The sequence below is a fragment of the Macaca nemestrina genome, chromosome 1 (genome assembly GCF_043159975.1).
Source record: "Macaca nemestrina isolate mMacNem1 chromosome 1, mMacNem.hap1, whole genome shotgun sequence".
In the NCBI taxonomy this organism is placed as follows: domain Eukaryota; kingdom Metazoa; phylum Chordata; class Mammalia; order Primates; family Cercopithecidae; genus Macaca; species Macaca nemestrina.
In genome coordinates, this window is record NC_092125.1 from 116,367,515 (window position 1) to 116,374,022 (window position 6,508).

The 6,508-nt window shown below is 49.1% G+C and overlaps 1 pseudogene; it reads left to right on the plus strand.

The window, feature by feature from the left end:
- Window positions 1–3,842: 3,842 nt before the first annotated feature.
- LOC105479111 (neurofilament heavy polypeptide-like) lies at window positions 3,843–6,508 on the plus strand (annotated as a pseudogene).

Genomic DNA, 6,508 nt, shown 5'->3' on the forward strand with positions numbered 1-6,508 from the left:
TTTGCTAGGGTGGTAAGGCCCTGTAAGGCTTTTGTAATTGTTCCATCAGGGGCTGTGTTGTTAGGGATAAAAGAACAGCATTGGACCCCAATCATGACACAGACCCCACCTTTCTCAGCCAATATCATGTCCAGGGCTATTCTATTTTCCCAGACCATTTGGCTGGTAGGGCCTAATTGTTCAGCTATTCCTTTAATGGTATCCCTAGTATAATTGACAAACCACTGTTGATGATAGTAAATGTAATTTATCCAGTCTACATTTTTGTTTACAGTCACCCATGAGAACAAAATAGATTCAAATCCTGCAGCTATTTGATTTTGAGTTTTAAATTCATTTGGCACTCCTTGTGGAACTCTGATGGCCTCTATATAAATGTGAGAGTCAAAGGACCTGTGGTGGGGGGGTACTTCTTTTTTATGATTGTCTTTTTTGCTTGGTTGATGAAATGCCAGGATGAAAGGGATGATCAATTGAATTAGGGTGCAAGTGTCGATCCAGTCACTTGACAAAGTACCTAGTAGTGGTCTACTGCAATACTACCATACATCTGCATGGGGATGAACAAGGGTAGACTGATTCGTTAGCTCCTGAAAAGGCTTAGACTTACTGCATCCCACTAGAGTTCGGCATGCCTTATTCCCCAGGCTGTGGGGTTTTGGAAGAGAGCTACCATACCACTCATACCCTGTTGGTCAGAGGACCATCCAAGTGGAAAGGGGACAATTTGGGTCTCTGGCCTGCCTGTTGCACAAGCGTAACAATTGCTTTGTTTAGTGTGTGAATGGAATATTTAAGCAATTCTAGCCAGGCTTTTGCATCTTGGTAGCCCATTTCAATAGCTAGGGTTTGTTTTAAATCTTTAACTTCTACAGTGGCTACTTTGGTGTTACTATTGGGTAGGGAGAAACTAATAGTTTGATTAGAAGGTTTAGAAGGAGAGGGAGGAGGGGATGAGGGGGTGATGAAATGCATTTTGAAAAATCCTATAGAGTCTGCTCCTGTGACCTCTGCTCCTATACCATAGAAACAACTTAACGAAGGGGAGGAATTCTGAGAAGTTGAGATAGTAATGGATATCTGTACTGGATTATATTGGTTTTGCTGACAATTGCGGGGAGGGGGGGTGGTGCTTCCTTTAGTGAAAGGAATGTATGGTTTTAGGGACACACAGACTTGTTGGGGAGGTCCAACCCTGATTTTTGGTAGTCCATAGAATATTGGACCAGCTATGGCAGAGAAGCTCTGTTTTCAGAGGACAAGATTCCCAGTTAACAGAATTTTCTTTATAATATCCCAAGTCTAAGGGAACTGTCCAGTTAATTGAATCTGCCCAATCTGAGAATTTCCAAGAAGGGCAAAGACACTTTTCTGAAGTAAAGAGCTGCCTTTGACTTTGCAAGTCTCCACAGGGTATAACAAGACAAGCATCAAAAGTAATGATTCGGGGTGACTTTGACCTGGTTACATTAATAATGAGATGTGGGGTAGCTAAGGGAAAGAGAAGAGGAAAAAGGGACAGTCAGATTAAGCTTTTTCTTTAACATTACTCTGGTGGAGGTTGGTCCTGGGGTGACAGTTCATGACTTTTGTTTCTTCTAAGATTTTTGCTTTAAATCCTTCTCCTTTTACTCCTGAGATCAGGAGTTCTTGTGAACAAAGTACACCAGATGGAGGATAACAAACAGAGGAGCAAGCTGCCCCGAGTCAATTAAAAAGGTAATGAGCTATTGCTTCTCGGCCTTTTGGCTAAGATCAAGTGTAAAAGGTAATGAGCTCGGGTTTGAGTCCCACCTCTGAATTTATCAAGGGCTTTTGGTGGGACTCAAGATAAAAGAAACAGAGTCCCTGACTTCCCTATTCTTCCTCAAAGGCCATAAATGGGATGACTTCCTTTTCTTTTTCCCATTCAGGACATTCCCTTTTGAAGTGACCTATTCTTCCACATTTGAAACATTTGTTCGGCTCTATTTCTCTCCTTATTTTTAAATTCCCTTGCTTTGCTTTTTCATACCATTTATATGGCCTAGCAAGTGGGGACTTAAATTCTTTACAGGTTTTGGCCCCTTGGGTATGTTGTTGTAGAGCAGAGAGCATGATTTTTGCTTTTTGTTTTTGCTTTTCTTCATCCCTTCTTACATACACTTTTTGGGCCTCCCTCAAAAGTTCCTGTATAGGCCAATCTTTCCAGTTCTCTATTTTTTTGTAATTTCTTTGTGATATCTGGCCAACTATTAGTGACAAAATGGAGCTTTAACATCCCCTGCCCAAGGGGATCCTCTATGTCTAAGCCTGCATATTTTCTCATCTGTCCCTTTAGTCTGTTTAAAAACTCCATGGGCCCTTCGTTTTTTCCCTGCTGTATATTAAATGCTTGGAAAGTATTTGGGGTTTGAGGCACTGATTCCCAAATCCCTTTAACCATCCTTTCCCTAAGGTCTTTCATGTTTTCTCAGTGGGCTGCATTGTCATTATCCCTTTGGGGGTCTTGGGCTGCAGGGATATTTTGACCGGGAGGATGTTCATGCTCCCAGACTATCACAGCAGTCCTGCAGATCATGGCTCTTTTCTCCCCCAAAAAGCAAATAGTTAAGACACTTCCTCTGAGGAGAATGGCATCCCGGAGAAATTGTTAGAAACAAGTGCTTGATGCCACAAGGAAAAAACAGCACTTACATAAAAAATTTCTCAGCAAGGCACATTTACTTCTGCAGAAGGGTGTTGCCTGTATCCCTCTGATTGCAAGAGCACACCAAGTGGGGTAGGGCAGGGGTTTTTATCCCTAACACAGTTCCTATTTCTGTGTCCTTTTCCCACTGGGTGGAGTCAGGCACAGTCTAAGCTGATCTGATTGGCTAGTGTTTGAAATTGAGTAAGGCCAATTAGGTGGGAACAGAGAGGCTGTCCATTACCAACTAGGTGGGAAGGGTTATTTACAGAGTAAGAGGTTTGCTAGTTACAGATTAAGTAGAGAAACAAGTGCTCCTTACAGATTAAGCAGAGAAAGAAGTGCTTGTTACTGGTTAAGAAAGACTAAGGAAGCTTTGAAGAGGAACTTATTATTTCTGGCAGGACTATGGTCAAAATTGCCACTTCTGTACTTCACACCCAACTGAATCTTTTCAACTGTGAGATTTTGGAAGAGAAAGAAATTCCAAATAGGATTAGATCTCCTCATATTTCAGTGGAGGACTCTAAGCCCTGGGAGGTTCTGGGTTGTGCCTGTCTCCTCCCTCCACACTTTCATCACCTAATCCCTAGCCCCTTGGACCTGTGCTCCAAACTCGGAGACACTGCTTGCTTCTTCCTGAGACCTCACTGTTACCTTTGCCTCACACACCTCACTTGTCCTTAGTTGCAGCAATCCCTGCATCCCACCTCACCTTCCTGCCTAACTTCCATCTCCTCTCTTTGGTGCCTCCACTTGCACCCTTATTACACCTTCTCACAGATTCAGGGGACAAACACAAAAAAGGAGTCAAGTGTCTAGCATTTTTTTTTTTAAATGGAGTCTTGCTCTGTTGCCCAGGCTGGAGTGCAGTGGTGCGATCTCAGCTCACTGCAACGTCCCTCTCTGGATTCAAGCGATTCTCCTGCCTCAGTCTCCTGAGTAGCTGGGACTACAGGTGTGCACTACCACATCCAGCTAATTTTTGTCTTTTTAGTGGAGATGGGGTTTCACCATATTGGCCAGGCTGGTCTCGAACTACTGACCTAATGATCCGCCAGCCTCGGCCTTCCAAAGTGCTGGGATTACGCCCGGCCTCATTTTTACTATAAACTGACATTTGAGTGCCTCCCACCCTATCCTGGCCCCAGGCACCTGCTCAAACCATGATGAGATGAGCTTTTGTGGCTCGGACGCACTGCTGGGCGCCCTGTTCGTGAGGCTGCACGGCGGGGGCACCCTCCACTACAAGCTGGCCCTAAAGGGCAGCACAAGCGGGAGGCGTTTGGCCGCCGACTCCTCCAATGGCTTCTACTCGTGGACGCGGATGTCCATGAGCTCCGTGTCCGCCTCGCCCAGCCACTTCTGGGGCGCCTGCTGCCTGGAGCACCGACTGGCTGGACACGCTGAGCAATGGGATGGGATGGGAGGGCAGAGTGGTGGCTGCGGCTGCGGCCACGGTGCGCAGTGAAAAAGAGCAGCTGCAGGCGCTGAAGCACCGCTTCACCGGCTACATCGACAGGGTGCGGCAGCCAGTCGTGAACAACTGCAGCCTGGAGGGTGAGGCGGCGGCGCTGCGACAGCAGCAGGTGGGCCGCACTGCCACGGGCGAGCTGTATGAACGCGAGGTCTGAGAGATGCGCCGCAAGGTGCTGTACCTGGGCACCGCGCTATCCGCTGCGCCTGGAGCAGGAGCACCTGCTGGAGGACTTCGCACATGTGCATCAGTGCCTCCATAGAAAGGCCCAGCAGCGCGAGGAGGGCAAGTATGTGGCCCACTCGCGGGCTTCTTGCGGGAGGCCGAGGCGGCGGGCGTGGAACTGCAGAAGAAGGCGCAGGCACTGCAGGAGGAGTGCAGCTACCTGCGGCGCCACCATCAGGAGGAGGTGGGCTAGCTGCCCGGCGAGATCAGCGCTGCAGCGCCTGGCAGGCACAGGCGCAGGTGCAGGCCACGTTGGGGGACTCCCTCAAGTGTGGCGAGATGTAGGTGCATCAGCGCTGCAGGAGATCTGCGGCAGCTCGAAGGCCACGCAGTACAAAGCACGCTGCAGTCTGAGGAGTGGTTCCAAGTGAGGCTGGACCGACTGTTGGAGGCAGCCAAGGTGAACACAGACGACATGCGCTCAGTGCAGGAGGAGATAACAGTACCAGCGTCAGCTTCGGGCCCAGACCACAGAGCTGGACGCACTGAAAAGCACCATGGACTCACTGGAGAGGCAGCCCTCTGAGCTGGAGGACCCTTATCAGGCCGACATTGCCTCCTACCAGGAAGTCATTCAGCAGCTGGATGCCAAGCTGAGGAACACCAAGTGGGAGATGAGGGCCCAGCTGCGAGAATACCAGGACTTGCTCAATGTCAAGATGGCTCTGGATATAGAGATAGCCGCTTACAGAAAACTCCTGGAAGGTGAGGAATGTCAGATTGACTTTGGCCTGATTCCTTTCTCGCTTCCAGAAGGACTCCCCAAAATTCCTTCCACTTCCACTCACATAAAGGTCTAAAGCAAAGAGAAGATCAAAGTGGTTGAGAAGTCTGAGAAAGAAACTGTGATTGTGGAGGAACAGATGGAGGAGACCCAAGTGACTGAAAAAGTGACTGAAGAGGAGAAAGGAGGCCGAAGAGGAAGAAGGCAAGGAGGAAGAAGGGCGTGAAGAGGAGGAGACAAAAGGGGGAGAAGAAGCAGCAAAGTCTCCCCCAGCAGAAGAGGCCACATACCCAGAGAAGGAAGCCACGTCCCCAGCGAAGGAAGAGGCAAAGTCACTAGCTGGGGCCAAGTCCCCAGAGAAGGAGGAAGCAAAATCCCCAGCTGAGGTCAAGTCCCCCAGGAAGGCCAAGTCCCCAGCAAAGGAAGAGGCAAAGTCACTGGCTAAGGCCGAGTCCCCAGAGAAAGAGGAAGTAAAATCTCCAGCTGAGGTCAAGTCCCCCGGGAAGGCCAAGTCCCCAGCAAAGGGGGAGGCAAAGTCACTGGCTGAGGCCAAGTCTCCAAAGAAGGCCAAGTCCCCAGTGAAGGAAGAAGCAAAGTACCCTGAGAAGGCCAAGACTCTTGATGTGAAGTCTCCAGAAGCCAACACTCCAGCAAAGGAGGAAGCAAGGCCCTCTGCAGATAAATCCCCCAAAAAGGCCAAAAGCCCTGTCAAGGAGGAGGTCAAGTTCCCAGAGAAGGCGAAGTCTCCCCTGAAAAAGGATGCCAAGGCCCCTGGGAAGGAGATCCCATAGAATGAAGAGGTGAAGTCCCCAGTGAAGGGGTGGGAGAAGCCCCAGGAGGTGAAAGTCAAAGAGACCCCAGAGAAGGCAGAGGAAGAGAAAGCTCCTGTCACACCAACAACAGAGAAGAAGGACAACAAGAAAGAGGAGGCACCCAACAAGGAGGCTCCAAAGCCCATGGAGGAGGAGAAGAAGGAAGCTGCCATCGAAAAGCCCAAAGAATCCAAAGTTGAAGTCAAGAAGGAAGAGGCTGAAGATAAGAAAAAAGCAGCCACCCCAGAGAAGGAAGCTCCTGCCAAGGTGGAGGTGGAGGAAGATGCTTAACCCAAAGAGAAGACAGAGGTGGTCAAGAAGGAACCAGATGATGCCAAGGCCAAAGAAACCAGAAAACCAGCAGAGAAGGAGGAGGCAGCAGCAGCACTGGAGAAAAAAGACACCAAGGAGGAGAACGCCACTGAGGTCAAGAAGCCTGAGGAGAAACCCAAGACAGAGACCAAAGCCAAAGACGACCCACCCTCTCAAAGGAGCTCAGCGAACCTAAGGCGGAAAAGGCTGAAAAATCGTCCAGCACAGACCAAAAAGACAGCAGGCCTCCAGAGAAGGCCACAGAAGACAAAGCTGCCAAGGGGAAGTAA